The sequence below is a fragment of the Trachypithecus francoisi genome, unplaced genomic scaffold (genome assembly GCF_009764315.1).
Source record: "Trachypithecus francoisi isolate TF-2019V2 unplaced genomic scaffold, Tfra_2.0 Lachesis_group7, whole genome shotgun sequence".
In the NCBI taxonomy this organism is placed as follows: domain Eukaryota; kingdom Metazoa; phylum Chordata; class Mammalia; order Primates; family Cercopithecidae; genus Trachypithecus; species Trachypithecus francoisi.
In genome coordinates this window covers 99,844,379-99,868,128 of record NW_022681472.1, presented here as the reverse complement: position 1 = coordinate 99,868,128, position 23,750 = coordinate 99,844,379, and the positions used below count along the sequence as shown (strand labels likewise).

Sequence of the window (23,750 nt, the reverse complement as noted above, 5' to 3'; positions counted from 1 at the left end):
AAGACTTGAGTTAAACATTGACTTAATCGTGCCTGTGTGATTGAGCGCAGATAAGTCAGTTAAGCACTGGAGCTGTCATCTGCAGATAAGGTGCTTGTCCTGCTTATTTGTTCAAGGTTGTTGCGAAGCTGAAGCATGGCTGAGTCTCAGTGGGTTCTGTAAATTACTGAGTGTTATTTGTGTATAATAGGAGTTTTAAAAATTAATTTCAACACTAAGAGGGCGATGAACCAGCCTCTTGCAGGCTGGTCTAAGACAGTGCATGCAGAGCACAGTGATGGCGGTGTAGACAGATGTGAAGTGTGGGAGCACCACTGTCTCCCCAGCTCCTGGCAGCCAGGGTGCTGGACACAGGGTCCAGAACCCCTTGTCTGGCCCACAGTGTTTGAGTCTGTTTTCCTTTCTTGCCATTCTTCTTTCATCTTTTCTGCTTTTTCTCTCTCTCTTTTTATTTTTATTAGTAGAGATGGGGTTTCACCATCTTGGCCAGGCTGGTCTTGAACTCCTGACCTCGTGATCCGCCCCTCAGACTCCCAAAGTGCTGGGATTACAGGCGTGAGCCACCGCGCCCAGCCTCTGCTTTTTCTCTTGATTATTACTTTAAACCACTAGAGGCCCCAACACTATGCAGACAGAGTGGCTGATGCTTCCTTCATGGGTTGAGTTGACTGTTTGCCTTGAGATACTCCTAGTGGTTTTCTGTTACAGTCCCTTCAAGCATTGCCTGGGATTACAGTGGTGGCCAGCATGTTCCTCCTGGCGCTAGGGGCTGTGCTGAAGCCTCCGCGGTGTAAGCTTTCTCGGGATCTGACTGCCGGCTGCATGTGTGCCTGACAAAGGGGGGCAGCTTCTGAAGCTCTAGGTGCTGTGTTTCTGTTTCATTGCAGCTGTGTTGACCTTTTATTTTCTATTCAGAATTCAGCTGTGCTGTGGAAATTCCTAATTCTGGGAGGGGGTAGTGCTGTGACGTGCCTGAGACCCTCATTTGCAGCATGTGCCGGAATCACAGAGCGTCCAGGAATGGTGTGGGGTTTCTGCCCAAGGCCACTGGAGCCCAGGATGAGTCTCACTTGGGCAGAGCCCATCTCCATTGCTCTGGCAGGGCTCTCACACCTGGTCTTGTGTTTGCCAGGCCCACCCACACTCATCTCGCCCCCTCCTGTCGCCAGTATGTGCCAGCCACTTGGCAGTCAGATACCCCCGACAGGGAGGAGACAGATCAGGCCTCTGTTGGGGGACACGGGAGTGAGTTGTACTAACATCCTGTGGGCGGTGGAGGTGGGTGGCGGAGGCGGGCGGCGGAGGCGGCCATGTACCTGGGGTTGTAGGGAGAACCCTAGGGTGGATGGCCGGGAGGGGTATGGAGTTCAGGTAGGCTTTCTGGAGAAGGGGTATCTCGTCTGGAAAGGAGGGATATCGGCAACTGAGCCTTCGGCTATTCACCAGGCACAAAAAGAGCACACCTCAGGTGGCAGGGAGGTGCAGCTGGAGCCAGCAGGTGTGTCGCAGTGCCAGCAGCTCTGTGTGACTGGAGTGTCTGGCGAGACCCAGGTGAGCAGGCATCTGGGGGTCAGTGAGCAGGTGGGAGGGTGGTGTTTGCACTGTGTAGAGAGAGACTGTCTCCTGAAGGGGAGCACTTCTCAGCTTGAGCCCCACCTTCAGAGTCAGCTTGCAGTTAGGAAGAGCGAAGGGGTGCGCAGTAGCTTCTTTCTAACTCCAGCTTTATTCATTCATTTCTTTTTTTTTTTTTGAGATGGAGTCTCGCTCTGTCACCCAGGCTGGAGTGCAATGGCACCATCTCTGCTCACTGCAAGCTCCACCTCCTGAGTTCACGCCATTCTCCTGCCTCAGCCTCCCGAGTAGCTGGGACTACAGGCGCCCGCCACCTCGCCTGACTAGTTTTTTGTATTTTTTAGTAGAGACGGGGTTTCACGGTGTTAGCCATGATGGTCTCAATCTCCTGACCTTGTGATCCACCGGCCTCGGCCTCCGAAAGTGCTGGGATTACAGGTGTGAGCCACCGCGCCCGGCCATATTCGTTAATCTCTTTTGCGGAAAACATCAGAACTTACCTGAAGTTATTATCCACACTTGACCCATTCTGATGTATTTTAAATAGTAAGTCATTTGCAGAATTTGCCTGTTGGTGACCCTGTGCCTCTGGCTGGGAGATGCCGCAGGGCAGAGACTCTTGTCAGTGACCTGCAGAGCCAGGCATGGGCCCCGGATGCAAGGATGAGACACCTAACATAGGCCTCATTTCACATAGAGAACCAACATTAGGATTACAAACTGGAATTAATTCGCATGTACTTGGTATGTGAAGGGCTCTGGTTGAGTATTGGGAGAAGCTTGACTGCCCTGAGGCTTGGCGGCACTGCCCGTCCTGAGTGTGATCACGTGTGGGTGGTTGGGGTCTCTGGTGTGGGAGGAGGAGCAGCACCAGGCAGTGTCCTCAGAGCTGGATTGGGTAGTCATGCCTCTCTGGTCATCCACTGCATGGATAACTGAGTGCCGGTCAGTGGTGCTGGGGGCTGGCAGTGCAGGGGTAAAGCGTTTGTCTCTTGAAGCTCAGAGTCTAGTGCAGGGAACACATCCACACAGTTGGCAACTGTGATGTGTGCTCTGAAGGACGGGGGTGAGGCTGTGAGAGCAAATCTAGCATGCTTCATTTAGATGAGGAGCTCAGGGCAAGCCTCCGGGAGGGAAATTGAGTCTGGGGCCTCCAGGAGAAGATGGTGGGGATCAGCTCATGTGGCAGCCCTGAGGTAGCAGGACCGGATGGCAGGAGCCCAGGGAGCCTAGAGCACGGCAGGAGGTGGGACAAGTTAGGCAGCCAGCCAGACTGCACCAAGGGCCCACCCAAAATAGTCTTCTTGAAGCCTCACCCAGGCTTTTGTGTCAGGAGCACATCAAGGAGACTGACAGGAAATACAGAAATGGTTGAGCCACCTGTGGATGAAGTGAATGACAGTGGGGCTGAGGCTGAGGGGAGATGGCAGAGGTGTGGGGAGGACGATGGGAGAGGTGTGGTGAGCCCAGCACAGGCGCTTGGTCCCAGGTGCTGATCCTGCTTCCGGGTACGCTCTAGCACGCATCTGAGCTCCGCTGCTTTTTATTGCCGAGGGATGTTCGTTGTACTGGTCAACCCCGTTTCCTTTATACTTTCACCCATTGCTGGGCGTTTGAGTTGTTTCCACGTTTGACTATTATGAAGATTTGTGTAGTTGCTGGGTCATGTAGTAATTCTATGTTTACTTTTGAGGAAATGCCAGACTGTTTTCCAAAGCAGCGGCCCCGTTCTACGTCCCCACAGCAATACATAAGGTTCCAGTGTTTCCACATCCTTGACAACACTTGTGATTGTTCATCCTTCTGGTTAAAGCCATCTCAGTGGATGCGAAGTGACATCTCATAGTGGTTTTTATTTGTATTTCCCCAATGGCTAATGATGTTGAACATCTTTTCTTGTGTTTGTTGACCATTTGTCCATCATCTTTGCAGAAATGTCTATTCATATCCTTTGCCCTTTTTTCAGTTGGGCTACTTATCCTTTATGACTGAGTTATGTGTTTTTTCTATATTCTGTATACAAGTGCCAGATCAGATATATACAGTTTACAAATGTGTTCTTTCATTCTGTGGGTTCTTTTTTTCTTAGTTTTTTTGCAGTACATAAGGCCTTGGAATTTTTATGTTTCTTTCTCTTTTTTTAAGAGAGTCTCGCTCTGTCGCCCAGACTGGAGTGCAGTGGCGCCATCTAAGCTCACTGCAAGCTCCGCCTCCCGGGTTCACACCATTCTCCTGCCTCAGCCTCCCAGAATTTTTGTCTTTCTTGATGATATCATTTGAAGCACAAAAGTTTTTAATTTTGATAAAAGTAATTTTTTTTGTTGTTGCTGCTTGAACTTTGATATTATGGCTAAGAAACCATTGCTTAACCCAACGTCATAAAGATTTATTCCTGGCTGGGCACGGTGGCTCACACCTGTAATCCCAGCACTTTGGGAGGACAAGGTGGGTAGATCATGAGGTCGGTTCGAGACCAGCCTGGCCAATGTGGTGAAACCTTGTCTCTACTAAAAAATGCAAAAATTAGCCTGGTATGGTGGCACACACCTGTAGTCCCAGCTACTCAGGAGGCTGAGGCAGGAGAATCACTTGAACCCGGGAGGCGGAATTTGCAGTGAGCCAAGATCGCGCCACTGCACTCCGGCCTAGGTGACAGTGTGAGACTCCATCTCAAAAAAAAAAAAAAAAAAGAAGAAGAACCCAAAGATTTATTCCTGCTCAGGTGCAGTGGCTCGTGCCTGTATTCCCAGCACTTTATGAGGCCTAGATGGGAGGATCACTTGAGGCCAGGAGTTCAAGACCAGCCTGGGCAACATAACGAGACTCCATCTCTACAAAAAAATAGAATTAGCCAGGTGTGGTGCACACCTGTAGCCTTAGCTCCTTGGGAAGCTGAGGGAGGAGGATTGCTTGAATCCAGGAGTTTGATGCTGCATGAACTGTGGAAGCCCCACTGTACTCCAACCAGAGTGACAGAGCAAGACCCTGTCACAAATTTAAAAAAAAAAAGATTTACTCATGTGTTTTCTTCTAAGTTTTATAGTTTTGGACTTACCTGTACATTTCTATATTTTTTTAATTTAATTTTTTTTTCTTAGGATCTTAGTATGTTGCCCAGGCTGATCTCAAACTCCGGGCCTCAAGCAACCTTCCCACCTCACCCTCCCAAAGTGTTGGGATTATTGGCATGAGCCACTGTGCCTGGCTTACGTTTCTATTTTTATACATTGCTTTATATCATTTTGATACACATTTAGGTGTTTGATCCGTTTTGAGTTAATTTTGTTCATGTGTGAGGTAGGGTCCTGCTTTGCTTTTTTAACGTGGCCACTTGGCACCATGTGTTGGAGGGACTGTTCTTTCTTTCTATCATTGAAATATCTTGGCACCTTTGTCAAAAATTACTTGATCATAAATTTGAGGGTTTATTTCTGAACTCAACTCTGTGCTGTTGTCCTGTGTGTCTGTCCTCATGCCGTGCCACACTGTCTTAATTATGGTAGCTTTGTGAGAAGTTTCAAGTCAGAAGGTGTATCCCATTTTGTTCTTCTTTTTCAAGATTGTTTTGGCTATCCTGTTGGGTCTCTTGAATTTCCATATGAACTTCAGATCAGCCTGTCAGTTTCCTCAAAAAAGCAAGCTCAGTGTTTTTTTTTTTTTTGCAGCAAGCTTGACTTTGATGAGGATCTGTTGAATTCTGTTGATCAGTGTGGACTGTTCTGCCATCTTACTAATGTTGTCTTTCATTCCATGAACATGGGATGTCTTACCATTTATTTAGGGCTTCTTTAATTTTTTTCAACAATGTTTTGTAGTTTTCAGTATATAAGTGCTTTTGTTAAATTGATTCCTAAATATTTTACTCTTTCTGATGTTATTCTAAATGGAATTGTTTTCTTAACCTTGTTTTCAGAGTTTTTCATTGCTAATGAGTCTTCTAAAAAATACTTCCTGTTCCTGCTAAGTATTGGTTTTTATTTTTTTATTTTTTTATTTTTATTTTTTTTGAGACGGAGTCTTGCTCTGTCGCCGGGGCTGGAGTGCAGTGGCCGGATCTCAGCTCACTGCAAGCTCCGCCTCCCGGGTTCACGCCATTCTCCTGCCTCAGCCTCCCGAGTAGCTGGGACTACAGACGCCTGCCACCTCGCCCAGCTAGTTTTTTGTATTTTTTAGTAGAGACGGGGTTTCACAGTGTTCGCCAGGATGGTCTCGATCTCCTGACCTCGTGATCTGCCCGTCTCGGCCTCCCAAAGTGCTGGGATTACAGGCTTGAGCCACCGCGCCCGGCCTGGTTTTTATTTTTTATTTTGTTTTGTTTTGAGACAGTCTCACTCTGTCACCCATGATGGAGTGCAGTGACGCAATTTTGACTCACTGCAGCCTCAACCTCCTGGGCTCAAACTCTCCTCCCACCTCAGCCTCCTGAGTAGCTGGAACTATAGGTGCATGCCACTGTGCTCAGCTAATTTTTGTGTTTTTGTAGAGACAGGATTTTGCCATCTTGTCCAGGCGGGTCTCAAACTCCTGGGCTCGAGCAATCCTTCCACCTCAACCTGCCAAAGTGCTGGGACTACAGGTGTAAGTCACTGTGCCTGGCCTTAAAATTTCCTTTCTGAAAAAATGGGGAGGAAACAAATGTAACTTCTATTCCATCCTCTAGTGTGCCAGTTTTTAGGGGACCAAGAATTCGCTAGCTTTTTCAAGTCCTGAATGGAGGTTAAAAAAAAGAGAAAGGCTATGAACACAATTCCATGAAGAACATACTGGCATTTTCAACTCGCCCAGTGGTTTGAACATTGCCTTGTCAGAAGAAGTCATCACTCTGCATAAAATCTAGGAAAAATGTTTTGAAGATAAATGTTGCCCATTTTCATTGCTGTTAGCATTGTTGCTGTAATCTGAGGCATATGCTCTGAACACATTCTGTGCTTTTGTATAATTTTACCTCGGAACAATGCATGCAGTGGGTGCTCTTGGTCCTGTTTCATAGATGAGGAAACCGAGGCTGGAGAGGGCTGTGACCCACCAGGGTCACACAACTAGTAGGCAGAGCCAGGATTCAAGTCCAGGTGCCTTGACTCCTGAACTTTCCCTCTTACCACAGTCACACTTCCTTTCCTGTCCTGTGATCTCCATGACCTCAGGGTGTAAACACTTTGTTTATTGAGACATAATATACACAGAAGCTGTCCCAGATGCTGGGACATCACAGGGAGGAGGACAGGCCAAGCCCCTGCTCTCTTGGAGCTTATGTTCTCCCAGGGCAGGGAAAAGCAGACACGTGACATGTGACGTCTGCAGTAGTTGGTAGGTGTCAGCACTGCAGAGACAGGATGAGGGAAGGCCTGGGGATTGGGAAGGGTGTGGGGTCAGGTGGGCTTCAGTCACAAAGAACCTTCTTTGAGCAGGTGAAGGAAGTAAACCATTTGTGGGAGAAGGAGTGCAGACAGAGGGAATGGCCAGTGCAGAGGCTGGAGGGAGGGTCAGAGTGAGCCTGCAGTGCTGGAGGGCAGTCTGTGAGGCAGGAGCAGGAGGGCATCCGGGCTGCCTGGGGACAGGCAATGGGGGGGTGCGGGTGGGCTTGGAGCATCGGAGTGCTGCATCTGCCTTTTCTGTTTCTTTTTCACTTTGGGGATAAATTTTAATAGAATATGAGTCTGAACTCTTATATTTAGAATAAACAAAACCTTAAAATTGATTGGTTCAAAATGGTTTTATGGAAAAATTAATCTATAGCAGAAACTTGGCCTTGAGTGCAAAGGTTCTACCATTTTTTGAGCAAAGTGTACAAAGATTCAAAGGGACAGGACCAAGGAGGAGGGGCTTGGACATTTCCTACAGCAGGCATTTTCTCTTCCTCTTGTTTGCAGGAGGTGGGCAGAGGCCTGCTTGGGTTGCTTTGAACACTGTCTTGGGGCCTTGCTGTGAGAGCTAGAGCCCTCTGGGTGTTGTCCAGCACTGATCTCCTTAGCCATGTGTATTGGTCCATTTTCAAGCTGCTAATAAAGACATACCCAAGACTGGGGAGAACAAGAAATTTAACTGGACTTATGGTTCCACATGGCTGGGGAGCCCTCAGAATTATTGCAGGAGCTGAAAGGCACTTCTTACATGGCTGCGGCAAGGGAAAATGAGAAAGAAGCAAAAGCAGAAGCCCCTGATAAACCCATTAGATCTCGTGAGACTCACTCACTGTCATGAGAATAGCATAGGAAAGACCAGACCCCCTGATTCAATTACCTCCCCCAAGTCCCTCCTACAACATATAGGAATTCTAGGAGATACAATTCACATTGAGATTTAGGTGGGGACACAGCCAAACAATATCATTCCACCCGTAGCCCCTCCAAAACTAAGTCCTCACATTTCAAAACCAATCATGCCTTCCCAACAGTCCCCCAAAGTCTTATTTCAGCATTAACCCAAAAGTCCACAGTCCAAAGTCTCATTTGAGACAAGGAAAGTCTTTTTTGCCTTTAAGCCTGTTAAATCAAAAGCAAGCAAGTTAATTCCAAGATACAATGGAGGTACAGGTATTGGGTAAATACAGCAGTTCCAAATGGGAGAAATTGGCCAAAACAAAGGGGTTACAGGCCCCTTGCAAGTTCAAAATCCAGTGGGGCAGTCAAATTTTAAAACTCAAAATGGTCTCCTTTGACCCCAGGTCTCACATCCAGGTAATGCTGATTCAAAAGGTGGGTTCCCATGGTTGGACAGCTCCACCTCTGTGGCACTGCAGGGTATAGCCTCCCTCATGGCTGCTTTCTTTCTTTCTTTTTTTTTTTTTTGAGACGGAGTCTGACTCTGTCGCCCAGGCTGGAGTGCAGTGGCCGGATCTCAGCTCACTGCAAGCTCCGCCCCCCGGGTTTACGCCATTCTCCTGCCTCAGCCTCCCAAGTAGCTGGGACTACAGGCGCCCGCCACCTCGCCCAGCTAGGTTTTGTATTTTTTAGTAGAGACGGGGTTTCACCGTATTAGCCAGGATGGTCTCGATCTCCTGACCTCGTGATCCGCCCGTCTCGGCCTCCCAAAGTGCTGGGATTACAGGCTTGAACCACCGCACCCGGCCCCTGGCTGCTTTCAAAGGCTGACATTTAGTGTCTGCAACTTTTCCAGGCACATGGTGCAAGCTGTTGGTGGGTCTGCCATTCTGGGGTCAGGAGGATGGTGGCCCTCTTCTCACAGATCCACTAGGCCATGCCCCAGTGGGGGACTCCGACCCCATATTTCCCTTCTGCACTGCCCTAGCAGAGGTTCTCCATGAGGGCTCCGCCCCTGCAGCAAACGTCTGCCTGGGCATCCAGGCGTTTCCATACATCTTCTGAAATCTAGGTGGAGGTTCCCAAACCTCAATTCTTGACTTCTGTGCACCTGTAGGCTCAACACCACATGGAAGCTGCCAAGGCCTAGGGCTTCCACCCTCTGAAGCCACAGCCCGAGCTTTATGTTGGTCTCTTTCAGCCACGATTGGAGAGGCTGGGACAGAGGGCACCAAGTCCCTAGGCTGCACATAGCACAGGAACCCTGGACCTGGCCCACGAAACTACTTTTTCCTCCTGGGCCTCTGCACCTGTGATGGCAGGGGCTGCCAGGAAGGTCTCTGATATGGCCTGGAGACATTTTCCCCATGGTCTTGGGGATTAACATTCAGCTCCTTGCTACTTATGCAAATTTCTGCTGTTGGCTTGAATTTCTCCTCAGAAGATGAGTTTTTCTTTTCTACTGCATCATCAGGCTGCAATTTTCTAAAGTTTTATGCTGTTTACCTTTTAAAGTGGAATGCTTTTAATAGCACCCAAGTCACCTTTTGAATGCTTTGCTGCTTAGAGATTTCTTCTGCCAGATACCCTAAGTCATCTCTCACAAGTTCAAAGTTCCACAGATCTCTAGGGCAGGGGCAAAATGCTGCCAGTCTCTTTGCTAAAACATACAAGAGTCACCTTTGCTCCAGTTCCCAAAAAGTTCCTCATCTCCATCTGAGACCACCTCAGCCTGGACCTTATTCGTATCACTATTAGCATTATTGTCAACCATTCAACAAGCCTCTAGGAGGTTCCAAACTTTCCCACATTTTCCTGTCTTCTTCTGAGCCCCCCAGACTGTTCCAGCCTCTGCCTATTACCCAGTTCCAAAATCGTTTCCACATTTTCAGGTATCTTTCAGCAACGCCCCACTCAAGTACCAATTTACTGTATTAGTCCATTTTCATGCTGTTGATAAAGACATACCCGAGACTGGGAACAAAAAGAAGTTTAATTGGACTTACAGTTCCATGTGGCTGGGGAGCCCTCAGAATCATGGAGGGTGATGAAAGGCACTTCTTACATGGTAGTGGCAAGAAAAATTAAGGAAGAAGCAAAGTGGAAGCCTCTGATAAACTGTTCAGATCTCGTGAGACTTACTCACTATCGCAAGAATAGCACAGGAAAGACCAGCCCTCATGATTCAATTACCTCCTCCTGGCTCCCTCCCACAACATGTGGGAATTCTAGGAGATAGGATTCAAGTTGAGATTTGAGTGGGGACACAGCCAAACCACATCACCATGGCTGAGTCCTGCATTTCCGTCTTCTACCACATATTGGATGGCCTGCCTCTCTGGGGCTAGCAGCTGGGTGCTGAGGTGGGAAGTGGTGGAGTCCTGGGGCCACTGTTTAAGTGGCCTTGCCCTCCATGGAATGGAAGCCGAAGTTGGGCAGTGGCCACCACCCAAAGCTAGGAAAAACTGCTGCCTTGTCTGTTTTAAAGGGATCCTGCTGGCTGCCATGTGGAGGGAGGGAGGAGATCAGTTAGAAGTTGACCACAGCAACCCAGGCTCTACCCAGGTGGCAGTGGTGGAGGTGATAGGCTGTTGGACTCTGGAAATAGTTTTTATTTTTGTCCTCATTTTTTTTTCTTTTTTTGGGGAGGGGGACAGAGTCTCACTCTGTCACCCAGGCTGGATTTCAGTGGCATGATCTCAGCCTACTGCAGCCTCCACCTCCTGGGTTCAAGCGATTCTCTCACCTCAGCCTCCCGAGTAGCTGGGACTACAGGTGCACACCACTATGCCCAGCTAATTTTTGTATTTTTAGTAGAGACAGGGTTTCACCATGTTGGCCAGGCTGGTCTTGAACTCCCGATCTCAAGTGATCTGCCTACCTCAGCCTCCCAAAGTGCTGGGATTACAGGCATGAGCCACTGCACCTGGCTCCTCATTTGTTTTAATCTTGCTTATTGAGTTTTCTGCACCTATCTTGAAGTTAACCAGTAAAATTTCGTGGTAGAAGCCCAGGAGTTCAGTTTGGTCATGCTGCATTTACGAGCCTGAAACATTGGAGATGGTGGTCAGAAGTTGTCCATGGAGTGTCAGTTGGTAAATCCCGAGCATAGAGATGAAGGGCCCGCCTGAGCCTTAGGGGAGGCCTCTCGGGGAATGGGTGTAGCTGGAGAGGATGTGTGGGGCTGAGTGTGGAGCCTCCTGCCACGTGGGGTCCAGGAGTAGGAAGGAGGCTGCTGTGGTTGGCTATGGTTTGTTCAGTTCTGCCAAGTCTTGTGTTGAAGTGTAATCCCCAGTGTTGGATGTGGGGCCTGGTGGGAGGCGTTTGAGACATGGGGTGGCTCCCTCATGAGTGGCTTGGTCTGTTCTCTCAGGAGGGACTTCTCCCTCAGTTCCCTCGAGAGCTATCCCTCTCTTGTTCCATCTCTTATTGTGTGATCTCCACATGCCAGCTCTCATTCCCGTCTGCCAGGAGTGGAAGCTTCCTGAGGCCTCACCAGAAGCAGATGCTGGCACTGTGCTTCCTGTACAGCCTGCAGAACCGTGAGCCAAATAAACCCTTTTTTAAAAAATAAATCACCCAGATTCAAGTATTCCTTTATAGCAACGCAAACAGAGGCTTTAGTGACCAAAAGACCAAATGAGGAAGGTTAACCAGGGAGGAGGGTGCGGTCCAAGGTGGATAATGGAGGGTGGAGAGTAACCCAAGATGGATAATGGGGAGGCGAGGAGGGGCCCAAGGTGGGTAATGGGGAGGGGGACCAGTCCAAGGTAAATGATGGGGAGGAGGGAGTGACCCAAGGTGAAAATGGGGCATGGGGAGAGGCCCAAGGTAGGTAACGGGGAGTGGGGAGCGGTCCAAGGTGGATAATGGGGAGTGGGGAGCGTTCCAAGCTGGATAATGGAGAGGCGGGTAGTGGATAATAGGAGTGGAGAGCAGCCCAAAGCAGATAATGGGGAGGAGGAATGGTCCAAGGTGGATAATGGGGAGTGGAGAGTGGTCCAAGGTGGATAATCGGGAGGGGGCATGGTCCAAGATGGATAACGGGGAGTGGGAAGTGGTCCAAGGTTGATAATGGGGAAGGGGGTAGTTGCCTAAGGTGGATAAGGGAGAGGGGGAGCAGTCCAAGGTGGGCAATGTGGAGGAAGGAGGGGTTCAAGGTGGGTAATGCTGACGGGAGAGCGGTCCAAGGTGGATAAAGGGGAGGAGGGAGCTGCCCAAGGTGGATAATGGGGAGTGGGGAGCGGTCCAAGGTGGATGATGGGGAGTGGGGAGCGGTCCAAGATGGATAATGGGGAGGGGGAGTGGTCCAAGGTGGAAAATGGGGAGGAGGGAGCAGTTCAAGGTGGATAATGGGGAGGAGGGAGCAGTTCAAGGTGGATAATGGGGAGGAGGGAGCAGTTCAAGGTGGATAATGGGGAGGAGGGAGCAGTTCAAGGTGGATAATGGAGACACGGGAAGGGTCCAAGGTGGATAATGGGAAGGCAGGTAGCGGCCCAAGGCTGCAGTGAGCTGTGATTGCACCACTGCACTCCAGCCTGGGCAACAGAGCAAACCCTGTCTCGTTCATTCATTCATTCATTCATGTGGTGGCTCCCACCTGTAATCTCAGTATTTTGGGAGGCCGAGGTGGGCACATCAGTTGAGGGCAGGAGTTTGAGACCAGCCTGACCACCAGGGTGTTAAGGTGGCCAGATGGTCTCAGGCCCTGGGCTGGTGTGAAGATTGGGAGGGGAGAAAGGGGAAGGCTGGTTAGAGGCTGTTTTCCCCTGGGTGTGTTTAGCGGCAGGTGTGGATGGGTAGTGCTGGGTTAACCACAGGTGTTTGCCAGGTAAGCATGGGCCCAAGAGAGTTGAGAATATCACAGGAGTGAGGGTGCTGTTCCTGTTAGAAGGAAAGAGACTGAGGCCAGGTGGCTGGCGTGTGGAGCCCACCTCTGCGCTGGCCTAGCAGGAGTATCATGCGCGAATACGTGAAGAGGAGCTAGGGAGAGGCTGAGATGTTGCTCACAGAGCTTTGGGAGCCTTGTGTGTGTAGAGTGGAACGGCCTCCTCCGATCCACACTGCATGTGTGTGAAGGGGCCGTGGTGATCCAGGAATGGGTGAAGCTGCTGGGACCCTGTGTGATACTGCATGTGTTTTCATGGCAGTGCTGAGAGGGCTGCCTGCAGCCAGGTTGGACTGCAGCCTCCGTCTCCTGGGCACAGGTGATCTTCCTGCCTCAGTCTCCTGAGTAGCTGGAACTACAGAGTCATGTGACACCATGCCTATTTTTTTTTTTTTGAGACAGAGTCTCACTGTCACCCAGGCTGGAGTGCAATGGCACAATCTCAGCTCACTGCAAACCTCCACCTCCCAGGTTCAAGCAATTCTCCTGCCTCAGCGTCCCCAGTAGCTGGGACTACAGGCGTGCACCACCACTCCCAGCTAAGTTTTTTTTTGTATTTTTAGTAGAGATGGGATTTCACCATGTTGGCCAGGCTGGTCTCAAACTCCTGACCTCAAGTGATCTGCCTGCCTCGGCCTCCCAAAGTGCTGGGATTACAGGGATAAGCCACCCACTTGGCCTGTTAAAAACAATTATTTATTTATTTATTTAGAGATGGTTTTTACTGGAACAGAGCAGAAGTAGGAAGTCATTCTGGCCCAAGATCCTGAGAGAAGTGTTTTCTAGAGCCTGCTGTCCTGTGTGTGACTGCTGAGCACTGAATCATGGCTTGCAAGACTGAGTATTAAATGTCACTCAACTTTCCTTTAAATAAGCACAGTGGCAAGTGACTAGTGTGTGGCACAGTGCAGTTCTAAGGAATGTGCTCGTGCAAGGAGTGTCCCTTTATTTTAGAGGCACCAGTGAGTGCTTATCATGATGAAAGTGATGTGACCTTGGCTGGCTTTTTTGGAGATTCTTGAATGTGGTAGTAGGGGTGAGATGGGGTTAGGGGAGGCTGAAAGCATGAATAATCTTATGTTATTTAACCAGAGGCCAGCAAGAGGGAATTCGGTCTTGAATTTGTGAGAGACCATTCAGGCTTGTGGGAACAGGTGCTGCAGAGCTGACGCTGAGGTACCCTAGATGGGATGAACAGTGGCAGAGACCTGGGGCCCAGGAGGAGGAGACACGGGACCATTCCACACCTTTGACCCAGGGGTCAGGGGCAGAGTGGCATGTACTGTGGACAGAAATAGATGCACAGTGCAAGTGCATGTGGTGACTGGGAAAAGTGATTTGGGGAGGAGTAGCATTGCGATTCAGGTGAGGGAACACCACCTGAGGAATGTCCATCTGGCATTTGTAAAGTGAGGTGAACCTGGCATTTGGGAGAGAGGTGGTTGGGTAGAGAATTGGGACTTAGCTGCAGAGGGATTATAATGGAGACTGGGGGAACAGAATGAGGAGTTCAAAGGATAGAATGTAGAGAGAAATGCGTCTTGGGGCATCCCACAGTTGGAGTGGGGCATGAATAAGTGGACCCCTCAAGGCAACCAGAGAATGGGGATGAGAGAATCTATGGTTAGCTTAGCTCTGCAGAGAGCGTGAGTCGGTGAGCTGTGAAGGGGTGGCAGAGCAGCAGAGCCAGCAAATGAGCCCAGGCCAGAGGATTTGGCAAAAAATTGTTTGGGATTCTCTGATTGCTTTGTTTAGGTCCCATGAAATAGTCTAGGAAATGTCCTCCAATTAGGCTTGAACTTGGAACATTGACTTAGAAATAACACTTGTCTCTCCATTCTTAGATCAGAGGGCTGGTGTGATTGAAAAGTGGGCACTCTTCGGCCTCAGAGACGCTTGGTCGTGGTTAAGACAGGACTCAATGGGGACTGGGCGCGGTGGCTCAAGCCTGTAATCCCAGCACTTTGGGAGGCCGAGACAGGCGGATCACGAGGTCAGGAGATTGAGACCATCCTGGCCAACACGGTGAAACCCCATCTCTACTAAAAATACAAAAAACTAGCCAGGCGAGGTGGCAGGCGCCTGTAGTCCCAGCTACTCGGGAGGCTGAGGCAGGAGAATGGCGTGAACCCGGGAGGCGGAGTTTGCAGTGAGCTGAGATCCGGCCACTGCACTCCAGCCTGGGTGACAGAGCGAGACTCCGTCTCAAAAAAAAAAAAAAAAAAAAAGACAGGACTCAATGGAAATAGAAAGTTGAACACGTGAAACTTTAATTTTCTGTAGGTCAAAAACTGTTGAAAAAGGCAACGTCGTATGATCATATCTAATTGTGTTAAGAAGCATTCTTCAAATGAGCAGCTTCCCAGCACATGTTGGGAGTTACCAGTTGTTTCCTCCAAGCCTTCAGGGTGTGAATATGTGGTTAGGCTGGTGATAGGTTAATGGCTCTGGTCAGCATGTTGCTGGTTTTCTAGCTGCCTGTCGTTTTGATTACAGTAATTATGTCCTTTACAATGTGTATTATTAATTGCTGTTTGTGTTGAGTTCTCTGGGAAGTGGACACTGAATTGATTTGTCTTTAGGAAGATCACTGGGGAGTGCTTTTGGTATTAGCACCTGTGGAGTGAATGAACAGAATAGGGTTGGACAGAAAGACAGTGGAGCCATTACACCCTAATCCTGTTGGGCTGCCACATCCATGAAACTGGTACACCTCCCCATGATTCAGGTCCTTTTAAATGTCTTCCATCAGTACTTTGTAGTACTCAGTGCGTGTATTTTGCCAAATTTATTTCTAATGTTGATTAAATTTAATATTTACCCCAATATTAAACATTAATATGTAATGTTTTAATTTTTTTATATATATCATCATTTTGTCTATGAATATAGTTTTATTTTTTCTTTCCTAATCCTTCTACTTTTTTTTTTTTTCTTGCCTTATTGCACTGGCTTGTACCTCCGGTAATGTGTCATGTAAGAGTGGGGTGGGGAAAGCAGTCAATCTTTTGCTGTTTGTTATGATACACAGTCATCCCTCAGTGTCCATGGGGAATGGTTTTAGGACACCCTGTGGATACCAAAATTCAACGATCAAGTCCCTGATTAAAAAATGCTGTAGTGGCCAGGCACAGTAGCTCACACCTGTAATCCCAGCACCTTGGGAGGCTGAGGTGGGCAGATCACCTGAGGTTAGGAGTTTGAGAGCAGCCTGACCAACATGGAGCAATCCTATCTCTACTAAAAAATACAAAATTAGCTGGGCATGGTGGCGCATGCCTGTAATCCCAGCTACTCGTGAGGCTGAGGCAGGAGAATCACTTGAACCCAGGAGGCAGAGGTTGCAGTGAGCCAAGATCGCAGCATTGTACTCCAGCCTGGGCAACAAGAGCAAAACTCCATCTCAAAAAAAAAAAAAAAATTAGCTGGATGTGGTGGTGGGCACCTGTAATTCCAGCTACTTGGGAGGCTAAGGCAGGAGAATCACCTGAACCTGGGAGGCGGAGGTTGCAGTAAGCCAAGACCACGCCATTTCACTCCAGCCTGGGCAAAAAGAGCAAAACCGCATCTCAAAAAAAGAAGGCCAGGCACGTGGCTCACGCCTATAATTGCAACACATTGGGAGGCTGAGGCAGGCGGATCACAAGGTCAGGAGATCGAGACCATCCTGGCTAACACGGTGAAACCCCATCTCTACTAAAAGTACAAAAAATTAGCCAGGCGTAGTGGCAGGTGCTTGTAGTCCCAGCTACTCGGGAGGCTGAGGCAGGAGAATGGCGTGAACCCAGGAGGCGGAGCTTGCAGTGAGCCGAGATTGTGCCACTGCACTCCAGCCTGGGCAACAGAGCGAGACTCTGTCTCAAGAAAAAAAAAAATGAAAGAAAGAAATGCTGTAGTACTGATATATAACCTATATATATCATCCTGTATACTTTAAATCATCCTTAGATTAATTTAAATATCCAATGCTGTGTTAACACTATGTAAATAGCTGTTATGCCATATTTAAAAATTTGTATTATATTTTATTGTTATGTTGTTATTTTTATTTTAAAAAATATATATTTATATATATATATATTTTTTTTGAGACAGAATCTCGCTGTCTCTCAGGCTGGAGTGCAGTGGCGCGATCTCGGCTCACTGCAAGCTCCGCCTCCCAGGTTCACCTCATTCTCCTGCCTCAGCCTCCCAAGTAGCTGGGACTACAGGCACCCACCACCACGCCCGGCTAGTTTTTTGTATTTTTTAGTAGAGACGGGGTTTCACCATGTTAGCCAGGATGGTCTTGATCTCCTGACCTCGTGATCCGCCCGTCTCGGCCTCCCAAAGTGCTAGGATTACAGGCTTGAGCCACCACACCCAGCCTATTTAATTTATTTTTTTCAAAGACTGGTCTTGAACTCAAACACTCTACCCGCCTTGGCCTGCAAAAGTGCTGGAATTACAGGCATGAGCTACCATGCTAGGCCAAAATTATTTTTCTTAAATATTTAGTTTTAATTATTTTTCTTAAATATTCACCAGTGCAGTCATCTTGGCCCGGAGTTTTCTTTGTCGGAAGGTCTTAACCTACAAATTCAATTTATTAAATAGATACATTGGCTATCAAGTTATCTATTTCTTCATGAGTGATTTTTGGTAGTTTGTGTTGTTCAAGGAATTTATCCATTTCATCTAATTAACTCATTTTGTAAATGTCAGCTAAAAAGGATTGATAGAGATCCAGTCTTATATACCCTTAGACTAACTTTTTTTTTTTTTTTTTCGAGGTGGAGTCTTGCTCTGTCATCCAGGATGGAGTGCAGTGGCACCATCACAGCTCACTGCAACCTCTGCCTCCTGGGTCCAAGTGATTCTCCTATCTCAGCCTCCTGAGTAGCTGGGATTACAGGTGTGTGCCACCACGCCTGGATAATTTTTTATATTTTTAATAGAGACAGGGTTTTGCCATGTTGGCCAGGCTGGTCTCAAATTCCTGACCTCAAGTGAGTGATCCACCCACCCCAGCCTCCCAAAGTGCTAGGATTACAGGCATGAGCCACCATGCCTGGCCCCTTAGACTAACTTTTGAATTTGCCCCTTCTTGAAGTTCCATACTTTTTTTCCATGTGTTTTGAAGCTGTGTTATTAGACCAGGCATACTCATTTAGGATTGTTACATAATCTTGATGAACTGACCCTCTTAATCACATGCATTTAAAAATGAGAAAACATTTGCTTTTTATTTTTTAAAATTTTGTAAAAATGGGTCTCGCTATGTTTTTTTTTTTTTTTTTTTTTTTTTTTTTTTTTTTTTTTTGAGACGGAGTCTCGCTCTGTCGCCCAGGCTGGAGTACAGTGGCCGGATCTCAGCTCACTGCAAGCTCCGCCTCCCGGGTTTACGCCATTCTCCTGCCTCAGCCTCCCGAGTAGCTGGGACTACAGGCACCCGCCACCTTGCCTGGCTAGTTTTTTGTATTTTTTAGTAGAGACGGGGTTTCACCGTGTTAGCCAGGATGGTCTCGATCTCCTGACCTCGTGATCCGCCCGTCTTGGCCTCCCAAAGTGCTGGGATTACAGGCTTGAGCCACCGCGCCCGGCTGGTCTCGCTATGTTGAGCAGGGTGGTCTTGAACTCCTGGGCTCAAGCGATTCTCCTACCTCAGCCTCTCACGGTGTTGGGATTACAGGCATGAGCCGCTACACCTGGCCTTTTTTTTCTTCTTCTTCTTATTTGCTATGTCAGGTGCTCTTTATTACATTTTACATATTCAAGTTTTTATCCAGTATTATCTTTTTGCTTGAAGAAGTTCATTTTGTATTTCTTTTAGTATGTCTCTGTTGGCAACTAATTCTCTTATGTTTTTCAGGAAGAAAAGAATCTTTGTTTTTGGTTTCATTTTTTAAGAATGTTTTAACTGGGCATGGGATTCTAGTTTGATAGTTTTGTTTGATTTAGCATTTTAGAGATGCTGTTCCCTTTCTTCTTTTGTGTATTGCTTTTGATGAGAGGTTTTCTCTCTCTGGTTTGTATCAATTTGATAAGACTGAACTTTGGTCTGGTGTTTTCCTGTTTGGCATTCATCAAGTTTGTTACATCCGTAGTGTTACAGGGTCTTTGGGGAGTTGCTCTTCTGGCCAGAAACCTCTGTGGCCAGTGGCGCCTTTGCCCAAGTTCTTGTCCTGCATCCAGGAAGAATGAGGTATGCAGACAAGTGGAGGGTGAGCAAGACGAAGAGGAGCCTTATTGAGTGTTAGCTCAGAGGAGACCCACAGTGGGTAGCTCCTCTCTGCAGGCAGGTCATCCTGTCGTCTCTGCAGTTTTCAATAGAGAGGGGGCCTGGAGTGGGTAGCTCCCCTCTGCAGCTGGCCATTCCAACATCTGCGCAGCTCCTAGCAGAGAGGAAGCCCTGGATGGGTTTGCTCCTCTTTGCAGCCAGTAGTCCCGGCGTCTCTGCAGGTCTCTGAAGCTCTCAGTGGAGAGGGGAGCTCCTCTCTTCAGCTGGCTGTCCTGTTGTCTGCTCAGCTCTGGCTGATCCTGGGGCGTTTATGGGCCTCAGAGGGGAGGAATTGCACGCCGATTGGTCCATGGGTGGCCATGAGTGGGTCCAGAAAAGGCACCACAAGTTCCCACTCCAGTCCATGGGACTGGCAGCCCAGCCCCTAGCCTTCCGGCCATCTCTGGCCTGCGGTGGGGCCTCACTGGGGACCTGCCCCCTTCCACTCAGGAATCTGTCTGCTTCCTGCTGTTGTTCATGGTGCCTGGGCTCAGACACAACTTGCTCCAAGACTGGAGCGTGAGCTGACAGCAGGGAGAAGCCAGGCAGTGGGAGTGGGCACTTCTGAGTCTGCAAGAGTAGGGGGCCTTCCTGGGCCCCCAAGAGTGCAGGGATGCCTGAGTCTGCAGCTGTGGTTTGGTTGGCTGCAGCTGTGCCTAGCGGGACGGGGCTCCTGCCTGCTCCGTGGAACAGGAGGCTGGGTCTATAGCCATGGTTTGAGCGGCACGTGGGAGGACAGGGCTCTTGCCTGCTCCCAGCCCCCCAAGAACACAGGGAGGCTCAGATCTGCAGCCACAACTTGGGTGGCTGCAGCACTGACCAGGAGGGCAGGGCTTCCACCTGCTCCATGGAGCAGGGGGCCTGGGTGTGCAGCAGCAGCTTGGGCAGCTACAGCAGCACCAGGGGGAGCTCCTACCCCGACTCAGAAGGGGCGGGGCTCCTGCTTGTCCTGGCTCCTGCCGGCTCCGTGGAGTGTGCAGCCCCTCACCACGCCTCCCTGTTGCAGCCAGCATGATGGCAGCAGCAGGCCATCTTGAGTGGCTGCTGCCAGCAACAGTTTTCATCAAATTTGGAAAAAGTTTTTTTGACAGGGTCTTGTTCTGTCACTCAGGCTGGAATGCAGTGGTGTGATCACAGCTTACTGCAGCCTCCACCTCCCAGGGTCAATTGATCCTCCCACCTCAGCTCCTGAGTAACTGGGACTCCAAGCACCTGCCGCCATGCCCAGGTACTTTTTGTGTGTTTTGTAGAGACGGGGTTTCGCCATGTTGCCCAGGCTGATCCCACACTCCTGGGCTCAAGCGATCTACCTGCCTCAGCCTCCAAAAGTGCTAAGATTACAAGTGTGAGCCACTGTGCCTGGTCTCAAATATGGAAAAATTTTGACCATTATTTTTTCGACTACTTTTACTGTCTTCTCCCTTTATTTTGGATACGGGCTTCCAGTTATATATATGTTGGGGTGCTTCATATTGTCCTGTAGGTCGGTGTTCATCTTCCGTTGGGCTTTAGTTTGCATACTTCCATTTGTCACCTTTGGGTTCACTACTGTCACCTCCTTTCAGTGGTCACATCCAGCAGTGGGCTCTGCCCAGACGGTGGTCTGAAAAGTGCCTGCACAGAGCCGGGCTGGGAGCGGGGTTTCACCTTGTTGGTTTCCCTTTTCAGCACCAGGTTTTTCACATTCATACAATTTCTAGTTGTTACAACAGGAGAACAAGTCCAGCTCTGGCTCCCTCTCCACTGTAAGGAAGGTCCTTCGATTCTTCTAGATCAGTTTTCTGCATAGGAATCTTAACTGCAGGTTTGATGAGACCGAGAGGGTTAGGCATGGGTATTTCAGAGTTTCTGATGGCCAGTGTTTGTGGGGGTTCTCAGTGCAAGCAGGTGTCTGACGGGAAGATGGAGAAGCTTGTGCTTGCATCGAAGGGGCTTCCTTTTTCCATTTCAGTAGCTCCCAAGCAGGCAAACGCCAGGCATGGTGTTGTGCGTGTTTATAACTTGATGGACTGTTCTTTTACTATTTGTGGTTTCTGTGGTTTCCTATTAGTGTTTTTTGCCTGGATTTCTATTTCATACTTCAATAATTTTCTTTTATATATTTTTTGAGATGGAGTTTTGCTCTTGTTGCCCAGGCTGGAGTACAATGCTGCGATCTTGGCTCACTGCAACCTCTGCCTCCTGGGTTCAAGTGATTCTCCTGCCTCAGCCTCCCGAGTAGCTGGGATTACAGCCACAGGCCACCACGCCCGACTACTTTGTATTTTTAGTCAAGATGGAATTTCACTATGTTGATCAGGCTGGCCTCAAACTCCTGACTTCAGGTGATCTGCCCGCCTCGCCTCCCAAAGTGCTGGGATTTACAGGTGTGAGCCACTGCGCCTGGCCTCATATTTCAATAATTTTCAACCTTGGCTGCACATTAAAATCATGTTGAGAACCTGAGAAATTGGACTTATCCTCCGCTACTTTTTTTTTAACTTTTATTTTAGGTTCAGGGGGTACATGTGAAAGTTTGTTACACAGGTGAACTCATGTCACAGGGGTTTGCTGTACAGATTATTTCATCACCCAAGTATTAAGCCCAGTACCCAGCAGTTATCCTTTACGCTCCTCTCCCTGCCTCATCTCCACCCTCCACCCTCAGGTGAACCCTAGTGTCCATTGGTCTCCTTCTTTGTGTTCATGAATTCTCATCATTTATCTCCCACCTACAAGTAAGAACATGTGGTATTTGGTTTTTTGTTCCTGTGTTAGTTTGCTAAGAATAATCGCCTCCAGCTCCATCCATGTTCCTGCAAAGGACGTGGTCTTATTCTTTTTTATAGTTGCATAGTATTCCATGGTGTTTATGTACCACATTTAAAAAATCCCATCTGTCATTGATGGACATTTAGGTTGATTCTATGTCTTTGCTATTGTGAATAGTGCTGCAGTGAACATTCGTGTGCGTGTATCTTTATGGTAGAATGATTTATATTCCTCTGGGTGTATACCCAGTAATGGAATTGCTGGGTCAAATGATAGTTCTGCTTTTAGCTTTTTGAGGAATACTGCTTTCCACAGTGGTTGAACTAATTTACACTCCCACCAACAGTGTTAACTGTTCTGTTTTCTCCACAACCTCACTAGCATCTGTTACTTTTTTTACTTTTTATTAATAGCCATTCTGGCTGGTGTGGATCGTATCTCATTGTGGTTTTGATTCATATTTTTCGAATATCAATGATATTGAGCATTTTTTATATGCTTGTTGGCCACATGTTTCGCTGTTCATGTCATTTGTTCACTTTTTAATGGGATTATTTTTCTCTTGTAAATTTGTTTTTAAGTTCTTATAGATGCTGGGTATTAGATCTTTGTCAGATGCATAGTTTGCAAATATTTTCTCCCATTCTATAGGTTGTCTGTTTACTCTGTTGATAGTTTCTTTTGCTGTGCAGAAGCTCATTTAATTAGATCTCATTTATCAATTTTTGCTTTTGTTGCAATTGCTTTTTGTATCTTTGTTATGAAATCTTTGCCTATTCCTATGTCCATGATGATATTGCCTAGGTTGTCTTCCAGGGTTTTGATAGTTTTGTGTTTTACATTTAAGTCTTTAATCCGTCTTGAGCTGATTTTTGTATATGGTGTATGGGTTTGCCACTCTGTTCCATTGGTGCCTGTTTTTGTGCCAGTACCATCCTGTTTTGGATACTGTAGCTCTGTAGTATAATTTGAAGTCAGGTAACATGATGCCTCCAGGTTCTTTTTGCTTAGGATTGCCTTGTCTATTTGGACTCTTTTGTGGTTCCATATGAATGTGTTTATTTATTTTAATTTTTTTTTTTTTTTGAGACAGAGTCTCTCTCTGTCATCCAGGCTGGAGTGCAGTGATGTGATCTCAGATCACTGCAATCTCTGCCTCCTAGGTTCAAGTGATTCTCCTGCCTCACTCAGCCTCCCGAGTAGCTGAGATTAGAAGTGTGTGCTACCACACCCAGCTAATTTTTGAATTTTTGGTAGAGATGGGGTTTCACCATGTTGGCCAGGCTAGTCACAAACTCCCAACCTTAGGTGATTCACCCACCTCAGCCTCCCAAAGTGCTAGGGTTACAGGCACGAGCCACTGCACCCGGCTGCATATGAATTTAAAAATTATTTTTCTAGTTTTGTGAAGAATGTCATTGGTAGTTTGTTAGGAATAGCATTAAATCTGTAAATTTCTTTGGAGAGTGTGGCCATTTTCATGATACTGATTCTTCCTATCCATGAGCATGGGATGTTTTTCTATTTGTTTATGTTTTCTCTGATTTCTTTGAGCAGTGTTTTATAATTCTCATTTTAGAGATCTTTCACCTCCCTGGTTAACTGTATTCCTAGGTATTTTAGTATTTTTGTGGCATTTGTGAATGGCATTGCCTTCCTGATTTGATTCTCGGCTTGGCTATTGTTGGTGTTTAGGAATGCTAGTGATTTTTTGGACATTAATTTTTGTATCCTGAAACTTTGATGAAGTTGTTATCAGCTTCGTTTGATGAAGGAGCTTTTGGGCTGAGACTATGGGGTTTTCTAGATATACAATCATGTCCTCTGCAAACAGGGATAGTTTGACTTCCTCTCGTCCTATTTGAATGTCCTTTCTTTCTTTCTCTTGCCCGATTGCTCTGGCTAGGACTTCCAATATTATGTTTAATAGGAGTGGTGAGAGAGGGCATCCTTGTGCTGGTTTTCAAGGGGATGGTTCCAGCTTTTACCATTCAGTATAATGTGGCTGTGGGTTTGTCAC

At 47.7% G+C, this 23,750-nt stretch overlaps 1 protein-coding gene across 3 annotated transcripts in view; it reads left to right on the top strand.

Moving 5' to 3' along the window:
* ARHGAP39 (Rho GTPase activating protein 39) overlaps window positions 1–23,750 on the top strand; it is a 151,877-nt gene that overhangs the window by 11,602 nt on the left and 116,525 nt on the right. The gene's annotated exons all lie outside the window — the stretch shown is intronic.